Consider the following 26,112-nt stretch of genomic DNA (forward strand, 5'->3'; position numbering starts at 1 on the left):
TTTTGAAAATTCGAATGCAAATCGAGTCAAAAAAATGATTATCCAGAAGATGTTTCGAGGAAGTGCCATTCGGATGGCGGGGAGTCTAAAATATGTATTTCACTTCACCTTAATGTCCTTAATAAACATAGAAAGGACCCAACACCCCAAACATTTAGTCCAATGCGGAGCCATTAAAAACAACTCCATCTTGTAAATTTTGAAAATTCGAATGCATGTCAAGTCAAAAAGATGATTATCCGGAAGATTTCTCGGGGAAGTGCCATTCGGACGGCGGGGAGCCTAAAATATGTATCACTTCACCTTAATATTCTAAACAAAGATAGAAAGGACCCAACACCCCAAACGTTTAATCCAATCCGGGCCATTAAAAACAAATCCATCTTGAAAATTTTTAAATTCGAATACAAGTCGAGTCAAAAAACTGATTATCCAGAAGGTGTTTCGAGGAAGTGTCATTCGGATGGCGAGGAGTCTAAAATATCTGAAGTTTCCGGGAACCATCACCGTGGTTACTGGAGCGTCGTTATTGGCCCTGGTAACGAGGCGTCCCGGGCACGCGACCGGTCTCGGGGGCGTCTCGAAGTGACAAAACGGTGATTAATGAAAAACATAATTAGTAAGAGGAGGAGGCCAGCACCCGGAACCGATGGCGCGGGACCAAGAACGTCTTCGAACGCGACCGGTCGGAAATGTCCCGTGAAATTGTCGACGACTCGGGCCCCACAGGGCGGGCCCTTTTCCCGGGAAACCGGAGAGCTCCGAAACTGTCTCGAGGCGGCAGAATTTAATTACGAGCTCGACCTGGCCACCTCTAAATCAGCTCGCGAACAAATACCGACTAAACGGGACAACAATGGCCGCGCGTCCGCCTTGGCACGTTCTCGGATGCCCGTAGCATTGTCTGCGCCGGCCAAGATATATTGTTATTAAATGGTCCCCCTTCGGCGCTACACACGCCAGTATATTACGCACGGGTCTCGCTTGTCGCTATATACCACCGGGCTTTTATTTATGCTCGAGCGACATGCGATTCTTCGCGGTTCCGCCCGACACCTTGCGCCTCCAACGTGGCGCGACGCAAAGGGCGCCTCGGAAAAATGAGTGAATCGTTTGAGGAATTTAATACACCTACATTGAAAAAATTTATATTTCTCGAAAGAGGGTAATTGTTCTCGCCGATGTATACTGCGTCAATTAAACAAATATTCCTTGACGATGGAATTTGATTTACGTTCATATTTCGCGCCTCCAACATGGCGCGACGCACGGGGCGCCTCGGAAAAATGAGTGAATCGTTTGAGGAATTTAATACACCTACATTGAAAAATTTTATATTTCTCGAAAGAGGATAATTGTTCTCGTCGAAGTATATTGCGTCAATTAAACAAATATTCCTTGACGATGGAATTTGATTTACGTTCATGTTTCGCGCCTCCAACATGGCGCGACGCACGGGGTGCCTCGGAAAAATTGGCGAATCGTTTGAGGAATTTAATATATCTAAGTTCAGACAAATTTATACTTCTTGAAAGAGGAATTTAATATACCTACATTGAAATAATGTATATTTTTCAAAAGGTGATATTGTTTTTGTCAAAGTATATACACTTGGGCGCACATCTCTACAATCGTCAATGAAGAATTGAAAAGAGGATTTTCAGAATTGAAACAGAATTTGAATTAAATTTTGAAATGCATCAGTCGAAGAAGTTAGAAAGTGGTTCTTTAACAGCTGATGCTACCAATGATCTTTCGTAATTCTTTTGGTGATCGGCGCAACAACGTGTACATGTGTCAGAAGGAACCCTTTGTTGACTGAGAAAATAGTTATTCAACAGAGATTTAAGACCCTGTACCGATTGAAACGGATGCCGTCTCATCTTTTACCAGATGGCTCTCTTACAAAATGATAAAGATAACCCTGTCACATTTAACTAAGTATTATTGTTCTTTAATAAAAAGATCCCAGTACAGATATTCATCCGTCGAAACGTTCATTTCTAAAGATTGGCGGAAAATTAAAGATAAAGTGTCACTTTTAAGTTCTTTATCGTTTACTAGATGACCCTCTTAAAAAATAATAAAGATAACCCTGTCAGATTTAACTACGTATTATTATTCTTTAATCAAAAAATCCTAGTCCAGATATTCATCCGTCGAAACCTTCATTTCTAAAAATTGGCGGAAAATTAAAGATAAAGTGTCACTTTCAAGTTCTTTATCATTTACTAGATGACTCTCTTAAAAAATGATAAAGATAACCCTATCAGATTTAACTAAATATTATTATTCCTTAATCGAAAATTCCCAGTCCAGATATTCATCCGTCGAATCCTTCATTTCTAAAAATTATCGGAAAATTAAAGATAAAGTGTCACTTTCAAGTTCTTTATCATTTACCAGATGGCTCTCTTACAAAATGGTAAAGATAACCCTGTCATCTTTAACTAAGTATTATTATTCTTTAATAAAAAAATCCCAGTCCAGATATTCATCCGTCGAAACGTTCATTTCTCAAAATTGGCGGAAAATTAATGATAGAAAGTCACTGTCGAGTTCTTTATACGCTTTCGCTCGTTTCGATACTCGAAATTTGTGATTTGGTCGGACGGATCGATACGCGTTTGATGATGTTCCCCGTCTTCTGTAATTTTTCATTTGGAATCAGAGTGTTGACCGTCGGATACATATCCTAGGGAGGTTTTTGATTTCGAAACGAGGCCTGCGCGTCCGTTTTTGGGAGGGCGGCCGGTTTCGCCGGCACTTTTGGTAATGAACTAATATTTGCGGTGTCCGTTGGACTGCGTGCGCGTATGTGCGTACATGCGTGATATCCGCGGCCCTTCCGCATATACGCGCCTGCCCTGCGGGGTCAACGCGCGGCCCTCTTTTCTGAATCTGGCTTCGATCCAGAAGCTCAAATTTTCGATAACTTTCACGGTAATAATTCCTCTTATTCCATTTGTCAATTACAACCTCCAACTCGAATTCTCAAAATTGATCTCCCTTTTTAACTGACATTTCTTATTTTACGTTACTAATTACAGTGAAAAGTGTAAATTCATGTACAGCTCCACTAACTCATTTTTGCAGAGAGTAAAACATTTTTCCTTTTTTATAGTTCATTGCAATACGTGTAAACATTCTCTGTGTGCGTTATACTATCGGTTGACATTTGAAGTAAAAATAATACCAATAATAAGTAAAAAGAAGAAGTACCGAACGAATGTTTTTTTTTTAATATCCTAGGAAAATGCATTTCTAAATATGATTTCATGCTCTTTAACTTAAGGATAGATAAATCATGGGAATAAAAGTCATGTCCGTGATTGCTGATAATTTCAGGTTTTCGTACAATCCGTTGTTAGCCATCACGCTAATTTAGCTCTCGGTGAAGAAGCCGAGGAATTGCATAAATGGCGCAAAAGGAATTCTAAAGATAAAGGGAAGGAAACGTCGGCGAAGAATCCGAAGAATCCGAGAGTTGCACTCGAGCAAACGATATTTATGAGGAAGTCCAATAATAGCCGAAGTTTTTGCGCCAATAGCGAGCCTCCCGTCCTTAACGTGCGCAAACAGTGTACAGACATTTATGGCATTATAATCGCGAACAGAAACGCAGAACAAGTCTGCCTTGCGAAACACTTCATCAAGACGGAGAAAAATGTGGAAATGCTCGACAGCATCCAAAGTGGAATTTTCAAAGGAAATTCCGCGAGTTTTTTTCCACCCTCCTGATGAATAGAACAAACCTAAGAACAGTTTTTCATTAATTTACATGCTATATGATTTTGTACGTAATTCACATCCACTCGGATCTTTTACGTGCAAAACCAGACAGACATTTATGGCATTTACAATCGCGAACAGAGCCGCAGAACAATTCTGCCTTGGGAAACACTTAATTAACAAACCTAAGAACACTTTTTTTTTTCATTTCCACCCTATATCATTTTATAAATAATTCCCATCCACCCAGATCTTTTACATTCAAAGAGATCTAATGTCCACTAAGAATTCCGTATTAAGTAAATAAAAATTCTAGAAAAAGGCGAGTTTTTCGGAACAGACCTTAAAACACTTTTTCTTTGATTAACATCATAAATTATTTTGTAAATAATTTACATCCATTCGGATCTTTTATATTCGAAGCCAAGACGTCAATTTCAAGCGAGATCTTCCTATGTCCACTAAGAATTCTGTATGAAGTTAATGAAAATTCTAGAAAAAGGTGGGTTTTTCGGAACAGACCTTAAAACACTTTTTTATTGATTAACATTATAAATTATTTTGTAAATAATTTACATCCATTCAGATGTTTTATATTCGAAGCCAAGACCTCAGTTTCAAGAGAGACCTTTCAATTTCCACTCGAAATTCCATACGAAGTGACGAGAAATTTGCGAGATAAAGGCGCCGTTTTTCATTTCCTTATCTCCTTCTTCGGCAATTTTTTCCCGTTCTCAGCCCAGTTTCCGAGATGAGAAAACCGAGGACGAAGAGCAGAGTCAAAGCGGGGTCGCGGGCCCGAAAAGTCCTGCGGATGACAGGACCCCCGGAAGATGACTCGGGGTGACAAACGATCCAAGAGAGAGAATAATCGTTTTCCAATCGAAATTCGATAGCGACCGGCCAAGCCGGGGGTTGATCGATCACGAGGGCGCGAAATGTTCGCGACGGCCCTCCGAGTCGAAGAGTCGGCTGGGCAGAAATTTCAAAGAATTTAAATATATACCGTGGAAAGTGTCGCAGGGTGGCCGCCCCCCATAAATCGCCACCCCCTGCGGGGCACCAGGGAGGGAGGGAATCTACAATTCTAAAGCTTTCCATAAAACACTCGAGGAAACGCCGCGACTGCACTTTTCGAGTGGCCGCGCGCAGCCGGGGGTTGAGGGGGTGGCCGTTCTCCAAAAACCACCCCTGCGGTCTTCTGTTGAAATATGTAAAACCGTGTAACCTCTTCAATTTACATAGGCGTACACCGGCCAAGCACGGTGCTAATGAAAAGTGGCCGAGTCGACGGATCCGCGTTCCGCGTCGACGCCGGTCCTTCAGGGAACTCGACGTCCCCGTCGAGGCGTCGGGACGCGGAAGAAATAATGTCCATTGAACCGAAGAAATATTTCTGTAATTCGAGATATAATTCAAATAAACTGGGATAAATTGAACGCAACCTTCCTTCGGAATCATGACTATTGATTTGAGTTAATTAGAGTAAATTATTCTTTGAAATATTCGAATATTTCCTTGGTTCGATGAATTTCTCTTTCTCTCTCTATGGTGATCGTTTGCTGATCTTTAACGCGTCTCTTTTTCTTATTAATTTAATTCTACCGACCAGCGATACATTTCTAGAGTCCGGATAAATTCCCACTGACGCAGGAAAGTTCTTCGGCAAACCTCTTCATGGAACCCATTCAGGAAATTTCCGCGACAGTTGAGTCGTCATTCCGTAGAAATTACTGATAATGTACAGACTACTATCTTATTTATTTTCTTGTCACCTCCATTGACAGACGTCATGTTATACGAGACCACGCGGGATTTACGTCGACGCGAAGACAGTTTTCCGAAAGTCCCCACAAATTATCATTGCACGAGACGTATCCACAATTTAAAATCTCTCATCGCATATCTTTTTCGTTGCATCAAGCGACAAATTAACGATTGCCGCTTCGATGTTAACGGAAAGACAATTTAGAGAACACAAAATGAAAAAGTATTCACCTCGCGTCTTTGCGGCGTTCACGTTAATTCGTTCCTCCGTAACCAAGTTAGTCAAATGCCTTCCATACCAAGACTTCTCTTAAAAACCGTAAACTATAACATATACAAAATCCACATCATCAGTTATCCCCATTCTACCGATGCCGGAATCGCAAAAGTCCCGAAAGAGCGTCGAATCGAACGAAAATAGACATCACTTCCCATCGGAGCCATTCCGACCCCTTTCGTGTGTGGTTTCCTGAGTGTAAACAGAGCCTCGTAACGCCTTCCTGGAGTCATATACCAAAAAAACGCGTCTTCCCGTTCGGATATCCTCCTCTTCGTCCCCTCTTCCCGAAAGGAGTCGTCGAGGTTCGCGTGATAATTGTCCGTCGTCGCGCCAGCGAAGAGCCTCGCTCTTCTCGCCTTCGACAGTCCCATCCGCGGATATTCTTGGGACCGAATCCTCCTGTCGCTTCGTGAAGAAGGGGCTGAAAAAAAGGGGAAAAAAGAGAGCCGTGCCTCGGCAACGACGCTGAACAAACAAGCAGCGATAAAGGTCCGGAGGATACATCTGGAAGTGGGGACCATCAGTCATGGCGCATCTGCCGGCGCACTCCCGCGTTCCTAGAGCGGCCGAGGGCTGACTCCGAGGCTAAAAACCATTTGTCGTCACCGACGTAAATTCGTTTCATCGACCGTGAGACGAGTGTTCGCTCGCGAGATCGTCGTGGGACGTCCAAAAGATGTCCACGGGACGTCCATGAGATGTTCGCGAGACGTCCATCAGATGTTAGCGAGACATTCACGAGATGTTCACGGACGTCCATGAGATGTTCGCGGGACGTCCATGAGATGTTCGCGAGACGTCCATCAGATATTCGCGAGACGTCCATCAGATATTCGCGAGACATCCATGAGATGTTCGCGGGACGTCCATGAGATTTTCGCAGGACGTCCATGAGATGTTCATGGGACGTCCATGAGATGTTCGCGGGACGTCCATGAGATGTTCGCGGGACATCCATGAGATGTTCGCGGGACGTCCATGAGATTTTCGCAGGACGTCCATGAGATGTCCATGGGACGTCCATGAGATGTTTGCGAGGCGTCCATCAGATGTTAGCGAGACATTCACGAGATGTTCGCGGGACGTCCATCAGATATTCGCGAGACGTCCATGAGATGTTCATGGGACGTCCATGAGATGTTCGCGGGACGTCCATCAGATATTCGCGAGACATCCCATGAGATGTTCGCGGGACGTCCATGAGATGTTCGCGAGACATCCATGAGATGTTCATGGGACGTCCATCAGATATTCGCGAGACGTCCATGAGGGACGTCCATCAGATATTCGCGAGACGTCCATGAGATGTTCATGGGACGTCCATGAGATGTTCACGAGACGTCCAGGAGATGTTCGTATGAAACTTTTCTCTAAACTGGGTCTACCGAATTGTTTCACATTTTTCAACGTGGATATGGAGGCCCTTGGAAAGACGTCCATGAAATTTCATACGAGAAGTGAAAATAATTCCTTATGGTTAAACCGAAAAGAATTTTCATGGGTGTCAGAACCTTCCTTTAGGGCGTTCATAATTGCGTGGTAAACTTTCAAATTATTCGGTACCTAGTTGAGAAAAAAGTTTCATGAACGATTAACCCTTCAGATGCCGCATTCACATCACCTTAAGCGACGTTTTTAGATACCCGCATGGGACTTGAGGTACTCTTGTACAACACTTGTTAGGTGTTAGATTTACTGCACGTAAGAGGAGAAAATGATGGAAAAATTTGCGGAACATCGACGGGACGTTTAAGGAGCTCTTCTAGGCGTGGAATGTCTTTCCTCTTCCTTGTTAACAGTTAGACACTAGATTCATTGCATGCGATGGCAGAAAATGACAGAAAAATTTGCGGGGTATTCGCCAGGACTTTAAAGGACGTCCTTTGGACGTGAGTGACATTTGTGGTCGTCGGTTGGATTTTCTCTTCTATGTTAATACTTAGACAGGTACTGGATATATTGCGGGTAGTGACAGAAAATTATGAAAACTTTCGCGGGACATTCACGAGGCGTTTAAAGGACGTCTATGGGACCTGAGGAATTCTTATCGACAAAGGACGTCTTTTCTCTTCCTGGTTAACACAAAAACTACCAAGCCCTGTAAAATCACTGGTTCTAAATGGCCCACCACAGCCAAAGAAAGTCCGCCGGTAGTTCTCGTGTTAAGATTCAGGCCATGGAATTTCCGAAAATTATGGAAACTTTCTCGAGGTATTTCATAAAGCGTCAAAAGGACGAGATATGAGGAACACGTCTTAGCAAGGCCCTTAACTACCAATGGGATCAATTATATAAAAAAACCAGGGAAGAATCCACAGAACACATGATATACGTCCCTTAAACATTCAATCAACATCCACGATACTTACCCGAGAACAACGTCGCTTAAAAATATAATCCTAGGGGAAACTAGAACGAAGCATATTCTTCACGAAACTGATGCAGGTCCGATTCTCGAAGACTGGACAAACGCTTATTTATCCAAAACACATGAGCCCCAAAGAGAAACTGGTGACTATCCTCGCACCAATCAACTAAATTATTCCCCTTCGAGCACTTTCTAGGTCTTATTAAGACAAATAGCAGGTGCAATAAGCAAAACCAAACGAACCGGTCCCAAGAGACAAGGAAGCGCGCTAATCCCCAGGACATCCATGGGACATCTACAGGACGTCCATGGGACATCTACAGGAGACATCCTCGCTCGTGCGCGGATAACAGGGCCGAGCAGGTGCATTACATTCGAGGGAATAGTTTACGAGGATTTTATTGGCGGCCCCCGGTGTTCAGCGCTCGTATTTAACGTTTTATTCCGTCGACTCACTCCACCTCTCCCGCTCGTCCTTGCCGAAGGGTTAGGATTTTATTTTTTAGCACCGCGCGCGCGAGAGGGCGCTCGCCGGCACCCGGAGGAACCGTCCAGGACCCTTTCATAAAAGTCGTCTGGCACATTTGTTTTGCTAGATTATTGCCACCCGGTATATCGGCCGATATATATTATTTTATTATCGTCTGCGCGATATCCAGACGGGGATTACACCGCCTCTCGGCGGTCGCATAAAGAACTCGCCCGGCCGCCTCGTCCTTCGGAATCGATTCCTGGTTCCTTTCCGAGGAATGGGAATTGGGGAATTACGAACGACGCTCCTCTTTTTCTTCTCCCGTCCAACCCCCTAGACGGCTCGCTAATCGTTCCTACTTTGGTGTGGGTGATCATCACCACGGCGCATGCGTGGAGAACTAGTGGAGAACGGCGAAGAGCTGACAGAAGTTGCCCGGTTTTCGCTAATCGGGCCGAAATTAAGAGTCCTGCAGGATTTACTGCTCCTTTCAAGGACTTCTCGTTATATAACGCGTGGGCCTGTTGCTTCACTTTGGGGTGGTAGCTGTGGGTGCGTCGGATTTTAGGTTCATAATTTAGGTATCACGTGGGATGAGGGAATGATCTCTGGAATGTTTTGTTAGGATTTCTGATGATGTAGAATGGTTGGGCTGGGAATACTTCTGTTTAAGTATTCCTGGATTCGTCCTTCCGATTCTTTTATCTCGGGGTGCAGACCACGCCGGGCCGCCATTTTGGTTCTTCGGCGTCCTCAGTTTTGTGTCGTTTTCTGAGCTTAAAATTAGAAATGAAAGATTTCTGTATTGTACTCGTTTACCGTTCAATTTTTTACAATGTATTTATAACTTCCCTTAATGATGCGGATTCTTAACGTCAGAATCAGACGTATTTGTATATTGAACGTAGTTAATAGATATACCATCGTTCATCTCGTTTCGTTCAAGGAACATTTAAAAATACGTGTATGATTTAGTTTAAAATTGCAAAATATATTATGAATGTAGGTTATTTAACAGTGCTGTATCCATGCGTGAATTCGGTTTGAAAAGATACAGTTTAAGGTGAGTCCTGTTGTAGAAATGAGAAATTCAATGTATTTTCTAGAAGTATGGAATTTTAAATGGGGAAATTTCATAAATAGAAAATTCAATGCATTTTCCAGAAAGACAAAATTTAGAATACGAAACGTGACGAAGACAAACCTCGTTCAATATCTAGGTAGATTTGCATTAATGGATTAATAAGTTCCTTTGGAAAAACGACTCGGGATGGTCGCAGCTCAGTATCAATACCCGTAAACGAAACCACAATTTCATAAATAGAAAATTCAATGCATTTTCCTGAAAGTCAAAATTTAGAACACGAAGCGTGTAAGTAGATTCACATAAATGGATTAATAAGTTCCTTTGAAAAAACGACTCGGGATGGTCGTAGCTCAGTATCAATACCCGTAAACGAAACCACAATTTCATAAATAGAAAATTCAATGCATTTTCCTGAAAGTCAAAATTTAGAACACGAAGCGTGACGAACGAAGACAAACCTCGTTCAATATATAAGTAGATTCACATAAATGGATTAATAAGTTCCTTTGAAAAAACGACTCGGGATGGTCGCAGCTAAGCGGCAATATCCGTAAACGAAAGGACGGGCTTGCATTTACCCCATAGCACGGGGCACAGCTGCCATGGCGAAATTACGGGAGCAAGAGCGCGGGGCCGACTCTTAGACGTCTCCAGGAGGCTTGACAAATGACGGAGGCGAGTTTTATTATTTTAGATGTCGTCGGGGGGAGGTTTAGTCAAGCGACCGTGTCGTCGGGTGGATGTGTTTTACATATTTCGTAACGGCACCCAGGAGGGGCGGCGGGGGTGCGCGATCACTTGACAAATGGCTTGGGGTTTTATTAGACTAAGTTTTTAAGGTACTCCCCGGCGAGAACGCGTGGTTACACTAAATAAAGATAAGCCGCGCGTCGCGAGGAGGGTGAATTTTTCTTACACCCCTGCGGTTCCGCACCCCCGGCGTTCGGAAAACGACGCTTCCTCCTGCGAGGAAGATGAAAGGTAAAGGCGAGAGGAGCTCTATTTCTCGAAATCATCCCCCGGTGATTTCTTTTTGTACTCCCTAGCCCTGTAAACCACCCCGAATGGTCTCGTTCCCGCGGCAACCCTTCGCTTCTGGCTAATGTAGTTCTTTTTAGCCGCCATTCAAACCCCGAGACGTTTCAATCGGCTCCATTGAACGAATGCTCGCGATTAGATGGATCGGTCGTGCTAGCGCGAGCACTCGCGCGAAGTCGCGCGAGTGGAGTGACTCGCGACTTCCTTTTTCAAACTACCCCCGAGGTGGTCCTTCCCCTCCGGCGCCCCTTCGTGGCGATAAACAGAGGGCGAGTTTTTCTAAACCGAATGTTTTATTTCAATATCATGTATATTCAAACAACGAAATACAATGTTAAGAAACATTACATCGAACGTCACGAAAATCACAATACACGATATAATCAAATATGAAGAGGAACCATGTTTCTAAAACTTTAGAAACGCATTTTTTTGTATTTCTTATAGCGATCCCCCTACCCCCTTCGTATCAAACGACACATCGCATCAGCTGATAAGAATCGGTCTCATCGAGTTGGACTTTTGTCAGAATCAACTGATAACTCGTTGTTGTCGGAAATTCGGGGTTGATCGAGCAATTGCAAATCGGTCGATCGGGGAATAAAAGACATCGAATGTCACCCTGCACCCGACATCCCAATGCAGCGCTCCGCAGAGGTGGAGGAGCGCATTTCGCGTCCGGGGGTTGGATGTCGTCCCTCACAAAGGCGCCGCGGGGTGGCGGTGAAATCCCAGGGGTTGCGGGGCAGACCGACGGATCGCTAAATATTTCATTTCGGGTCTCTCTAAACGTTTAATTTCAGCTCAGGTGGGCGCCTCTCGCGAGGTGCCTGTCACTGCACAGGGGGTGGAAACGCGCGAAAGGGTTGAAGCCGTGCGTGGTTTCGACTCGTCGCGGGGTCGCCGGAAAAGTTCGTTTAATTTTCCCCCACGACCTGGAAAGAATTCGCTAATTATCAGGCGGAGAAGGGGTGAAGGGACGCCTTCTGTCATGCACCCCTTGTCATGGAAATGGGGTGGGTTCGGAATCGATGACTCCCCGATAAACCCACCCCTCCTTAATAAGCACAGAACTTCAAATAAAATTAGTAACTTTATTTTTATTCTTTAAAACAATCCCCGAAAATCATCCAGACACATAATTATTTCATTGTCTGCCTTTGGCATATCGATAACGGATATAATTGAAATAAATCCAAGTCGAAGTTCTTTCTGCTCCACTTTTCCCACCCTTTCCAGTGGACGCTGCACAATAAGGGACGCAACAATAGGTCCCCGCGATTAGGATCAAAAAATGAATCGGCAATTTTCTCGATTTACACATCCTTTATCGGAGTCCCTTTCTTCACTTTTCACGAAGGGTTCACATTTTCTCCCCAATTCTCCGAGTTCGCACGATCCGCTTGCCGGATCTGTCTCCGGTATCCGCTTTTTAATATATATTACACCCCCTTGGGCGCCATTTTGAGTGTCGCTCCAAAATGAGCCTTAGTGATTCATAAGCGACAAAATGAGTCAGCGTTTCCATTTTATTCCTTTTTTTTTCTGAAGGCTCTCCGGGATTTGCTGTTTTTCATGTATTATACATTTGGCAGTCGCCATCTTGCTTCTCGCTGCACAAAGGAAGGGGATCGTTTTTTACTTCTTTTGTGTACGGTTTTATTCCTTCCCTTGCCGTATTTTTCGAGTTATATCTACTTTGAAATTCATGTATAAATCGTTTGTTATTTTCTTTAAAATGTACGTGTTGTATTTATTAATTAATTGTTTCGGTCTCGTTCGCTTTAATCGCGAAGGCGAGGTTCGGCCGCCATCTTGGATATTCGGAAAGCGGACCATAAGGGTGGAAGAAAGGAGCCCCGGCGGATTCCATAGATTTCAATTACATCGCTCCTCTGTCTCTCCCTCTCGTGTATATTTATGATTTAATACGATCGCCATTGTTGCGAGCTCTCTTCCCGTTTCAACATAACTCGCATCATTTGTACGGGATGTATTGTCGGGAGAATCACGTCATCCCCGTCCACTGGTCGCCCTTGTATCCGCCATATTTGACCGTTCGACGACATGTTCACACCCCTTGTATAAATCGAATGCAACAACCATCCTCCCTTGATTATTATTAAAAAATCAACCTATATTTTAATACCTAAACAAAGAATTTAATTATTCCAATTCACTTTCAATTTCACGTAACATTTATTTCTAAAATATCGAATTTCCGGAGTTTCCATTAAAAATCGCGACATATGATCGTAACGTCAAATCTTGAGCTATTAATATTTTCAGCGCAACAAGATATGAATTAATTGGCTTGTTTAGGGATGGTTCGTGCCTCTTATCCGGAAATATTCGGTATTCCTTTTATTCTCTTCGCGGATACAAATTTGACGTACAATACGCAGCTTAAATACTCGTAATTATTCCACCGCGGCGGAAATAACAACCCCCGTGTCCGGAATATGAAATTCGGAGATTTCGTAAGTTTCCCGCGGGATGGAAAGTTGTCGAGATGACGTAGTACCAAAGTTCGTAAAGAAGACTTCTGCCATCCCCTTCGGCCCGGCTCCGGGCTCGATTTTTCCTTCTCTCTCGGCGCCGACATGCGGCTTATACGGGGTAGCAATCTTTTATTATTAGCGCAGGCTTTACCAGACAATGAAACGAAAGGAACGGAATATGATATCGCGGCGAAGGGGCGGGAAGGGGAGCTATTGTCGGTCTCTTTGAATTTTAAAGTCACCGATCAATACGACTCCGGGGATGCGCCTTCGGCCATACATCCGCCCCTCTTCTCTATCCGTACGTCTCACCCCTCGGATAATGCTATAATAACTAAACATTTCCAATTATCATTATGAAATGAAATTTTGAAATTTTGAAATTTTGTCTCCGATCAAGAATCGATATACTGAACTATTTCACCCCTCTTCTTCATCCTTACGTTCCACCCCGCGGATAATGCTATAATAACTAAACATTTCCAATTATCATTATGAAATGAAATTTTGAAATTTTGTCTCGGATCAAGAATCGATATACTGAACTTTTTCACCCCTCTTCTTCATCCGTACGTTCCACCCCTCGGATAATGCTATAATAACTAAACATTTCCAATTATCATTATGAAATGAAATTTTTAAATATTGAAATTTTGTCTCCGATCAAGAATCGATCTTTCTTATCTTTGGTAATTAATAATTTTTTCCACCCTCCCATATTGTCTGGCCAGTTTTTACATTTCACCCCTTGAAGAAATACAATAATAACCACACATTTTCTATTAGTATTACGAAATGAAATCATTAGTAACGTTTATTTCGGATCAAGCGTCGATATTTAGATGTTTTCTATTTCACGCTATAAAGACTGAATTTTATCCCCCACCCCATTAATTTGTCCATATATCCTACTCCAAGGATAAACTTAAAATGAAACATTTCTTTTTTATTTCGGCTAACGATTTTGTTAAGAAACGAAATTATTACTAAAATTTCGTTCGAATCGGGGAACGATGTAATGATTTTTTTCTATTCCTTCGTAATTAATAACTCACATTTTTCATCCCTTAAGTATGACCGTCCGGCATTGAATCGTTGGTTGAAAAATTTCCCTCCGCATTTTCGGTGAAAAAAGGTCGATTCGAGGCCTCTCATTCGGCTCTTGGTCCCTCTGGGTGAATTCGGGGGTGGAGCCACCCCTCGCGGCCTCTCGAAGCGGCGAGAAATGGAGGCCGTCACCAAATTGTCGGCCCTAATGATAAATTGCGCCCCCTCGACTCTGCTCCCCGTGTGAGAGCCGGCGGGGAATCAAATAGCAATTTGTTATTTGTAATTCCGAGTGTCGCTTAATATACTCCGTACACCGACTCTCACCTCGGCCGCCCCCGAGCCAAAAGGAAGGGTTAGAAATTAACCGGAGGTTGATGAGACCGCTCCAAGGTGTGCAACGAAGGGTTGTCAGCACCCTCTCTTTCCCTCTTCCCGTTTTTCCTATCTATCCGCGATTTTCGGGAACGCGATATAAAGAAAAAGAATCCATTTAAACGTCCCAAAGGAACGAATTACCAAAAATGGAAAGGAAAATTCTGACACGTACATATCATTTCCCTGTACATATTCTTAACTGTTAATTAAAAGATATTTAAGTTTATCTAGCGATAAATCGAGTAAATCGAAGAGATTTCCGCCGGGTTTACCCCGAGCCAACCCTCGCTTCGGCAGCGTTTTTCACCCCCGAAGTGTCCCGAGACTCCGGGGGTGGGTTAGGTGTATTCAATTTTGACTATTCAATTTTCCAGAAAAATAGCACTCCCACCCCGTACCGCCACCCTTCCGCGCATCCACAAATATTATCGAAGAACTCAGACCCGATCGGGCGCCGATCGGAACGGGGGTTGATCGCCGAACGAAAAGAATAAGTTCGATCAGTCGCAGGGGTGGCAGTTACCGTTTCGGTTATGGCTTTCGGAAGCGTCGGCGAATCCTATTCTTGCTCAAACGCGATAAGAGGCTTTTTACGCGTGTACCCGCGCACGCACCCCCTACGAGGGCGAGCGACTCCGGTTCCACCCCTTCGGGTGGAGGGTTGCATGTGAGGTTGTGACGGTTCTTGGGAAAATCTGGATTTGACCGATTCCGAGTCTCACGTGAACCCCACATCGATGGGGTGGTTTCCCTATCGTCCAAAAATCCTGGAACTAAAACTTTCATGGGGGTGAGATAAATAATTTGCCCCTGAAACAACGCAAAAGTATTTCAATTCCACATAATTCATAGAAATATATTTTTTGAGGGGTGCAAAACGTGTGGATAGGGGACAAATTGGATCCTTTTGGGGTTGTCGCAGAAAACCACCCCCTAGTTGTCTCTGCGGCTGACTTAAAAAGAAATGTTATAAGATGTCTCCGCAACAGCGGCCGAAAAGTCTCTTCGCAAGCCAGTGGGCATATTTTTCTTCAATCTACACTCGAGGCTTGTTACGGGGGTGGTCTTGGGGTTGAGGGTGGAATCACGAGTTTATTTGCGTTTTGCCTGGCGGCTGAGCATCCAGGCGTTCGCCGAGCAGGAGGGAGATCGAAAACGCAGAGACTTATCGTCGTTCGACCCTCCACCCTGATCCCAACCACCCCCAAACCGCCCCCGGCACCCGGGGGCCGCGATGCCGAAAGGGGTAAATCGGAATGGAATTATTTATATGCATGCGCATACCGCTGGTTCGATCGATACCACGTCGAGCTTAAATTCTCGAGATCTTCCCCAAAAGTCCCATCAACAAAAGCCACTAATTCGAAGGGGGTAGCTCTTCCAAAATCCCAATTTTGACTATTCACACCTTCCGAACATATAAAAACAATTTCGCCGCTCTTTTAATAAATTGCACAAAATATTAATGGTACGATGAGGGGGAGGGTTAAATATTTTCAACGTCAACTTCTAGGGTGTCTCCATTTTTCGAGGACAACCCCCAACTTCCTTTCAGCATTATGTACGAAGCTAAGTTCGACTCGTCACTCCGAGGGCCCGGGAGGCTAAAGTCGTTGGAGGGTTGACAAGTAAGGGAGGGTCGGAGGGCTGCGACTTAAGGGTAGCGAACCTCGGCGGAGGGCTGAAAAGCGCGAAAGGAACACCCTTCCCCGTTCTCGGATCCTGGCGAGAGGGAGGGAAGGGCAATATAAAAAAATCCACAGGGGAATGGAATTGGGGTGGATCCGCGGCCGAGCTACCCCCTGAGATCACGCTCCATCCTCGACCGCGATAAGCTTTTCCGCCAGCCCTAAACCGCCACCCTGTCCTCTCTGGTCTCTCCTGGCCTCACCCCCGTAACGACCATCGATAGCCCTTAATCGAATCATCCAATGGGCCCGGCGCCGTCGCCACAATGCTGGAAAGTGATTTTTATTATTGGCTGATTCTGATTTATCCCCCGCAGAGGGATGCTCCCTGGGGGTCCGCGTTTTTAAGCAAATGCGTGATCCGCGGTGCGGAATCCGCAAGCGGATGCGCCGCGGCCTGCGAGGGTGCGCGGACGCGTTAGGGGTGGCTCGGTTATCTTCCCGTTACGCGTTGGCAGGCATATGCCCCGCTCTCGGGGGTAGGACCGAGGTCATAATTTTCAGATTTATGTACAAATGTTTCTTCGCAGCGGGCGAGCTCGGGGTGATCCGTATCGTAAAGTTTCGCCGAATTGAAAAATGCTTTCTACGGGGCGAGACGCGATTTCCACCCTTATCTGCGAGGAGAGTCCGGTCTATCCCTCTTCGACCCCCCAGCTCGCTAAAAAGGGAGCCGGCCACTTTCACCTGAAATTCTGAATTTTTTATACGCAGAAGAATACTCGCATCCACTACTTGGAAGCTTTTACCAGCCAGTAACGTAAAGTCGAGCGCGCGTAGATACATATTTGGTGCGGAACTCAGTCGACCCGAATGTCTTTACGTGCGCAACTGAAATTTTTTTTTTCACACGTATATACTTTAATATCAATGTCTAAGTTCATTCTTAATTTTCTTAAACCAATTTATGGACAAAAAGCGTCGTTTTATTCGTGTTGTGATTCATTAGCGCCTTGCCCCATTTTCACCGGAAGATAGACAGTCGATGCGCCTAGCATCATAGGGAACTCAAAATTCAGCTCCAGTAACGCAAGCGTTTACGCAATTTTTCATACGCAGAAGACACTCGCATCTACCACTTGGAAGTTTTTCCCAACCAGTAACGTAAAGTCGAGCGGGGGGAGATACATATTTGGTGCGGAACGCAGTCGACCCGAGCATTTTTACGTGCGCGAGGGAAATTTTTTCTTTCACACGTATATACTTTTCCTGTCTCTAAAGTGATATTAACGCTTTGATTATTGACCGTTAATACCAAAGTATAAGTTTATATTTAATTTTTTAAACAAATTTATAGGCGAAAACCGTAGGGTTATTCGGTTCGTGATTCATCTGGTCCTTGCCCCAGTTCACTGGAAGATAGACACAGTCGATACGCGTAGCTTCAGAGGGAACTCGAAATTCAGCTCCAGTTTCCCCTCCCCCGCGGTAACTTCGCTGCGTAACGCAGGCGTTTACGCAGGCCGTATCAGTTTGCGGCTTACGGGGCGGCGCGGCGTTAATGAGGGCGCGAAACGCGCGAAATTAACGGCCGCCCGCCGGACGTAAATTCCGCCCGGAACGGGACGACCGGGCCCAATGTGGAACGTTTCGGCCCTGAAAGTGGAACTGAATAATTTTTACATCGATCTTTGCGCCGTTAAAAATGTTCAATCAAATTAACCTGAAACTCGAAATTCTATAAAAGAACCATGAAAAAAAAGAAAAAAAAATCCTAACCGGCGATTAACCATCGTGTCCCATAATCAAAGCGGAAATAGTGTAAGAACCAGTCATGAACCAGGAAATTCAAAATGGCCTCATTTTATTTAACGAAATTTAATGTATGATTAATTGGGGAGATTTTAGCTCGAAGTTAAACTTGAAACTGCCGAAATTGTGAAAAGGACAAGAGGAGGGGTTGGAAATATTTAAACTCGAAGAGGGGGTTTCGCCCCTCTGGTATATTGGTCCGTATCAGCCGTTCTTATCAGCATTGTCTACGGGAGGCGAATCGCGCGCGATCTCCGCAGGTCCTCGCGCTTACGCACGGGACTCCGGAAAACAATTTAGTTCAATCAACATTTCTAGGCGAATCTCCGTCATCTAATTAAACCGCTGTCCTCCACGGACATAAACTCGGGTTATCTGGGCCGTCGTATCTTGCCGGGGTTAATCCGACTGTATCCTAAGCGAGGCCGGGGTGTGTGCGCGCCGAACGGGATAGAACTCGGGGAGTCTCATTTCCTGTCTGCGGGGGTCCCGCAGGGGATACATAATTAGCTGGTTCGCTCGTTCCGAGCAAGGGGTAGAAGGGGATCCTGAGACGCAAGCTCACCCTAACCGAGATATTAGTCTTGCTTCTGGATCGATTTATCTGGAAATTATCGCGCCTCCACCCCTTGACAGGGCGGAAGGCCTTTTTGGAAAAGGACCTTCCCCTTTGAAATTCTCCCCAATACCGAAATATTGGTTCCACGCAATCTTTCATTTACATGGACTTCTCATGACGACAATAGTTGTAAGTAAATTGAGATATTAGTATTGTTTCTGGATCGATTTATCTGGATATTATCGCGCCTCCACCCTTTGGAATTCTCCCCAATACCGAAATATTGGATCCACGCGATCTTTACATTTATATCCACTTCTCTTGACGACAATAGTTGTAAGTAAATTGAGATATGTCTTGCTTCTGGATCGATTTATCTGGAAATTATCGCGCCTCCACCCCTTGACGGGGCAGAAGGCCTTTTTGGAAAAGGATTTTCCCCTTTGAAATTCTCCCCAATACCGAAATATTGGATCCACGCGATCTTTACATTTATATCCACTTCTCTTGACGACAATAGTTGTAAGTAAATTGAGATATTAATCTTGCTTCTGGATCGATTTATCTGGAAATTATCTCGCCTCCACCCCTTGATGGGGCAGAAGGCCTTTTTGGAAAAGGACCTTCCCCTTTGAAATTCTCCCCAATACTGAAATATTGGATCCACGCGATCTTTCACTTACATCGACTTCTCATGACGACAATAGTCATAAGTGAAATTGAAATCTAACGGTGGATAGAAAGTGATCCAAAAATCGGACATCGTCTCTTAAATCCAGCTATGGAGTTTCGCAACCATTACATTTAGTACGATTATTATCGGTGGAACCGATTCCTATCTTGGAACTTCTCCTCAAGTTCCGCGCCCTTTACGTTAGTGTCAATCTATCTTAACGCAACTAATCGGGAATAAAATTAAGATTGACATGGTGATATTCCTTGATGGTACCTTATCATGCGTTGAAAGAAGAGATACGCGACCCATCGTTTGCGATTCAAATATCAATTACCGCTGTCGGGAGAAAAATGATACACCTGTCATTGCGAATGTCTGATGCGTTAATACACCGGTGAATGGAGTGCGTTGTATGGAAGCCGAAGGAACGATTTACTCGACTCGGAGGACCGAACAACCCCGCAGATAAAGCGGGAAAAATTAATCTCAATCTTAGCCTGGTTGCGATCATTTATCACACCTCGTTGTAGGGGAAACAGGGCGGGGGGCGCATGCCTCTTCGGATTGATACGAAGTTAGCAACGGTAGCCTGTGTACGATTGCGTCACGACTGCTGCTGAGATCTATTAGTCAAAAGTCAAGGGGTGATGCCAAGAGAGAGACGGCAAGAAAGATGAGGAAAAGGAGCACACGGGGTGCCTCGCAGCCTCCCAGCGGGTCGTCTTCGTGTCAATATGCTCGTATTGGTCCAAATCAACGTCTACATTACCTGGACAGGCCTCAAAGGAACTGATCGATCTAAAGAAAAGCCCCATTGAAATCCTAAAATCAAGCGCTAATAATTTCTTGACATTTGTAACATGAACGAAGACGTCTAGGAAGACCTAAAAAAGGTGCAGAGACGGTGCAAACAATAAAAAGCCGGAAGCTAAAATATTTAAGCCGCATTGTGTGCAATCTAGAGGAGGATGAACGGTTACATCTCATGATGCGAGAAACAATTGAGATCACATGATGAAGGAGAAGAAGTTGCCTTAAAAACCGCAGAGAGTGGTTAGGACAAATGATAAGGTATATTTTTAAAACAGCAGCGAGCGTAATGATAATCGCTAATATGATAACCAATATGATTACAATCATAGATCGGCACCAATAGAATTTCTTGTAGGACAAAGCTTCATATCTTTTGCCTGTGGTCCGATAGAAGCACGAGGCGAGAGGTTTGAAAATGAATATATAATTAATTCGATCATTAGAAATGAATCTATATATGAAGAATAGAAGTGCAACGGAGGGAAGTCCGTTCTCAGTTGCACCCTCTTGATGCCACCCCTTGGTAAACCAATGGTCAAGGGGATGCGGATCAATCCGCCGCCTTATTCCGTCTTATCGAAATCTCCGGAATGTCGGGCATCCGCTGATTGAATCCTCCCGAAGGCGCTGTCCGCCCCCTCGGGTTTGATAAATGTTCCCGGGGGCCGCGATATGTTTGATAATATTTGTAAGGAGGCCGGGGGTCGTTTCCCGGAGAAGCCGAGTCGGAGGGCCTTTGTGCCGCCTGACTCGGATATCCTATTCGACTGTAATTCGATTCTATCGCGACTCGATTGCCGGCTGCTGTTTCGGAGTCTCCGGCTCACGGCCGTGAGGGGATGATTTATCGGCGGGCCCTCCTCGGAAACCTCCCCCGGAAACGGGCCGGGGATGCCCCGGGTAACCCGATCGCCGATGGCTCGTAATTATTCGTCGCAACGCCGCCGCTAGGAGACGGGGTCCTGGAAAGACTCCCAGAGGAGCCTCTTTTCCTCCCAGTCCTCGTTACGCACCCCTTTCGCTTCGGGTGACGTTGAAACGACTTTCTCCGCGTCCCTGTAAATACCGGGAAAATCTAGTGACTCTTCGTCGTATTTAGTTTCCCCTGTGTACCGGGATCTGACGATGCCTGAACAGAGCCTTCTCGTCTGATGCCATCCCTGGACTCCAGTTTCTTTTTCGACTTATCCTGCTGAGACGAACAAAGATAATGTTTCTCATCCTCCGATTAATTATCTGTGTTAATCCGAGACTCGTTTGCATCAATAGGGATGACTTTCCCCTGATGTCTTCCTAGGTGGACGCGCTTGGGATCCAACTCCTTCGACCTTTCCTGGTTCATCAGTTAAGGTGATGTGAAAGTGGCGCCGAAGAGGTTTTGTTTATAAAACTTTGCCCCCAACTCGGTTTACCGAATAGTTTGAAACTTTACAACGTGAATAGGAAGACTATAAGGAGGGTCCTGAAACTCATGAAATTGAAATTCTTTTCAAATTTGTTTATAGGTATTTTAAAAATAATTTATAAAAAGTGAAATTTCGCGAGTGTCAGGACCTACCTTAGGGTCTCCATATTCACGTTTTAAAGTATGAAACGATTTGAGACACCCAGTTCGTAGAAATGTTTTATGAACGATTGAGCTTTCGGATGCCACTTTCATATCCCCTTAATTCAAGCATTCCTTTTTCATAATTGAAATGCATTTTCAATCGAAAACAGAGCGTGATTGGTACAATTACTGAACTTAATATATAATATTTTTTGTCATGATAGTTTCGATTCGATGAAAAATTGCATTTTAGTTATGAAAAAGAATTCTTGAATTTCGCCTATGACAACTACATATAACCCCTTAAGATCAGATTTTGAGTTCCTTCTGAATTAATTTATTATATTAATTTAACACCGATTTGCATGCGCATCATGGTCTAGGGATGGTTTTTCTGTCGTAGACGATGAGTCCCGTTTGGGATCAACCCCCGTGACTCCTTGACGTCTAATTTCTTAGACCTACCCTGGGAGGATTGGTCAGGACTAAAGGTTGCTTTTATTAAATTAGTTTGTTGTGTTTTTGAGGCATATACGTATGTGTATTATGTATCGGTAGGGGACATTTTTTTCTCGAATGGCGAGGAGTCCTAAGGGGTGGACGCGCTCGGGTGCTGCCCCTGTGTCGCTTTGCAACCCCCGTGTTCCTTTGGGCCGCGTCTGTTTCCGCCGCACGCGTAGACATAGGCACGCGGGGGCGGCGGCCCGCGAGCGATTTATCGGAAAACCGGCGGATGCCTTTGTCCCCGTCATATTACAATTGCCGCAGTCATTATCGCGCTATGCGGACGATGCGTTTGATTCCCAACCCCGCGCGTTCCTAACCACCCCCGAAGCGACCCTCGGAACCGGCGGCGATTTTCGACGCCGCGGATCACTTGGAGTTGCGATTTCTCGATTTGACATCCGATGACACTTATACTGGTCGATCGAACTAAATCTAAGAATCCTTGAGATTTTGGGTTAAACGAATCATAGATCTTCTTTTCTGTTCCCCTGCCTTGACCCAGTCTGGGGCCCCAAAAATGCCGGTCCCACTTCAGCTCCTTTTAGCCTCCACTCCACCCGGGCAATTTTACAATTTTCCTCAATTAATCATCTTCGAGCGGTCCCTGGGAATTATACAAACGTATTCTCTTTCAGTGACCCTAAATCACGGGCCGCAATTAGCAGACCCATGGGGTCCTTTGCGGGCCCTTCCTGCAATTCCTCCCAATTAATCCCGGCCGAAATCACAATCCTATAAATGCAAATTGAAACCACTATTCCTCACGAGTTGATTATAAATAACGAACGGTAATTTGTAATTTGCGATTGCGGCAGGTCCTAGCCGAAGGAACGTCCGATAATTGCGCGGCCGGGCCTTTTGGGCCTTTTGGGCCCGGCTGGGCCTTTTGGGCCCACGTCTAATGAACTCCCGCGGCTCGGGGCCGTCGCTCCTCGCGGGGCCCCCCGCGGGGCCCGTCATTACCGAATCAAAATTAAAGGCGGAGGTGGGCCCGGGCGCGCGCTTCTCGCGATTAGGGCCCGCTTATCGGTATCGCGTGGGAGCGAGCGAGAGGGCAGGCCCGGGGCCCTTCCCGAGGGCCCTCGTTAATTCCTGGACACCTGCGATCTCGCGCGAGCCCTTTAAATAAATAATAATTGGCATTATCGACAAAGACAAATTGCCCCCTTACCCTCCCACTCCATCGAAGCGCGGGTATCGCGCATGTCGTGTACCTCGCGGACGCACCCCCAAGGGTCCCTCGGGGGATCGGGAGGGTGCTCGGCGTAATATTCGACTAATTACGTATTTAATAATCCCTCCTCGGCGTCGGTTATTACCGCGTCGCGGTGTGTCGGCCCTGTTGGCCAGGCCCGATTCAACCCCCGACTTACCCCCGAACGCCATTTCCGCGGATTCGACGCGTAACTCTTCTTCGAGATAAAGTATCGGCTGAAAAAGTTGAAATAGGAGGAGTTTAAGGTGAGAAAGTGACATTACAAGTGTTGAACATACATTTGTCAATTTCGACCCCCGAGCGCGATTTCCGCGGATTCGAGTGTAACTCTTCTTCGAGATAAAGTATCGGCTTAAAAAATTAAAATAGGAGTTTAAGGTGAGAAAGTGACATTACATGTGTTGAACATACATTTGTCAATTTCGACCCCCGAGCGCGATTTCCGCGGATTCGACGCGTAATTCTTCTTCGAGAAAAAGTATCGCCTAAAAAAGTTAAAATAGGAGGAGTTTAGGGTGAGAAAGTGTCATTACGAGTTGACCATGCATTTGAACGTACATTTGTACATTTCGACCCCTGGCCGAATCACAAGTGCGATTTCCGCGGATTCGAGTGTAATTCTTCTTCGAGATAAAGTATCGGCTGAAAAAGTTAAAATAGGAGGAGTTTAAGATGAAAAAGTGACATTACAAGTGTTGAACGTACATTTGTACATTTCGACCCCTGACCGAATCACAAGTGCGATTTCCGCGGATTCGACACATCTCTTCTTCGAGATAAAGTATCGGCTGAAAAAATTAAAATGGGAGGAGTTTAAGATGAAAAAGTGACATTACAACTGTTGAATATACTTTTGTCAATTTCGACCCCCGACTGAATCACAAACGCGAGTTCCGCGGATTCGACGCGTGATTTTTGTTCGAGTAAAATATCGGCTGACATAATGAAAGAAGATCTGAATAAAATGTAAAAAAGTGTCATTACATGTGCCGCAAATGTATATTTATTCGTTCCATCCCTCAAAACTATCCCCAAGCACGGCTTCCACGAATTCGGCTTCTAGATCCTCATCAGAGCAAAGCGTCAGCTCAAAGAATTATAAAAGATCCAAATTAAACGTAAAAAAGGGAATTACATGTATTGCATATATGTATTCGCTCATTAGAAGTACCTCTTCAGACTATATCATCGAGTAAAGGAAGGAGATGAAATTTCGCATATTAAAACTATACTAATTTCTTATTAGAGATGTATATTTTTTTTTGTCCATCCAGAGCCAATGGCCGTACAATAAATACTTCCCGACCCCTCTTCCCGCACCCTCCGGAGGGTCGTAACGTTTTCCGCAGGCGTTTTCGCCGTTCCCTTTAAGACCGTCGTAACTCATTGCGCGCAGACGGTATTTCTCTTCGGCTCTTTGAAAGCATTTTCTCATTAAAAAATTAAGGCGCACCGCGGAAGGGGGCGAGTTACGGGGAGCGTCCGCGAGGGGTACGATTCCGCGCGAGACCGCGGCGAGGGTGGAAAGAGGCCGAGAAGAGGGTGGAAAGAGGGCGGTAAGTGCTCCACCGCTCCCAGATGCGCTCGATATTATGTTTAATGATATTAACTTCTTACTTACGTAATGGCCCGTGGTTCGATTCGAGGTGCGAAAAGGAGAGCACACCCCTGAGGATAATTTGTGGAGGAAAAAGGGGGAAAGAAGTCGGAAGAAGAGGGAGGATCTGTCCAAATCCTAATCGCCTGAGACGCACCCCCTTTGTCGAAAATGACATTGAAAGAAATTACAGTCCGTAGGGGTTCATTAACCACATGCGTCGTCGTTACGCATGTCAAAGAAGCTTCGTTTATTAAGGGTCATTAATAATCATCATTGATATCCATGGCCAGTCCTCTTATCAATTTCTTTTTCACGTAACACTAATTTCTTTTATTTTCTTACCGTCAAATGAGAAACTCGTATAGGAGGCGATAACCTTCGGTTAGGTCCCCGTAAAAGCAGAAATTGAACTTTCATTTGTTTGCTGCACCCCGAACGACGAGATTTTACTTTTTTACGCCCAGCAGAGACGCACCCTCCTTAAAGGGGGTGCTTTAACGATTGAGCTTCATGGTCCCGGAGTGTAAAGGCCGCGAGCCGAAATTAAAAGTTTCGCGTTTTGTACCGTAATGAGTGTCATTATGCGAGACATTTGGGGAAACGCGATTGCAAGGGCTTGGGTTTGGGTTGTGGCCTTAAGAGTTATGTCAGCCTGCACGTAACACGGCATCCGCAGCATCCTACTATCAGTCTTCATGAACTCCTGTACAAGATGTACAAGACTATACATTTTGTCGGTCAGAATGCCCACGATAGATTCTGCACACGGATCGACAAAAAGAACATGCTCCATCTTTCCACCGAATGAACGATGTGCGTAAATGTGCCTAATATAGGAACATTAAACGCATTTCAAACCATTCGATGCGCGTTTGTTGTGTACGTCTTTGGTGTGCGGTGTGACATACCATCCGACTGTCTCGGATGAAATGTCGAAATATCAGTCAAACAAAAGGGGCACTTAATTCCGCAAACTTTAATCAAAGATAACCAATGACAAGATTCCAATAACAATTGCGGCGATTTAGCATTAATTCCCGATCCAGCATGATCAGCACCTCGGAGGGTATCGAATTGCCTGG

At 44.9% G+C, this 26,112-nt stretch overlaps 1 protein-coding gene across 1 annotated transcript in view; it reads left to right on the plus strand.

The window, feature by feature from the left end:
- Window positions 1-26,112, plus strand: part of LOC105694410 (dachshund homolog 2) — a 150,827-nt gene that overhangs the window by 17,449 nt on the left and 107,266 nt on the right. The gene's annotated exons all lie outside the window — the stretch shown is intronic.

Source organism: Orussus abietinus, unplaced genomic scaffold (genome assembly GCF_000612105.2).
Source record: "Orussus abietinus isolate OABI.00-Male unplaced genomic scaffold, Oabi_2.0 scaffold165, whole genome shotgun sequence".
Lineage (NCBI taxonomy): Eukaryota > Metazoa > Arthropoda > Insecta > Hymenoptera > Orussidae > Orussus > Orussus abietinus.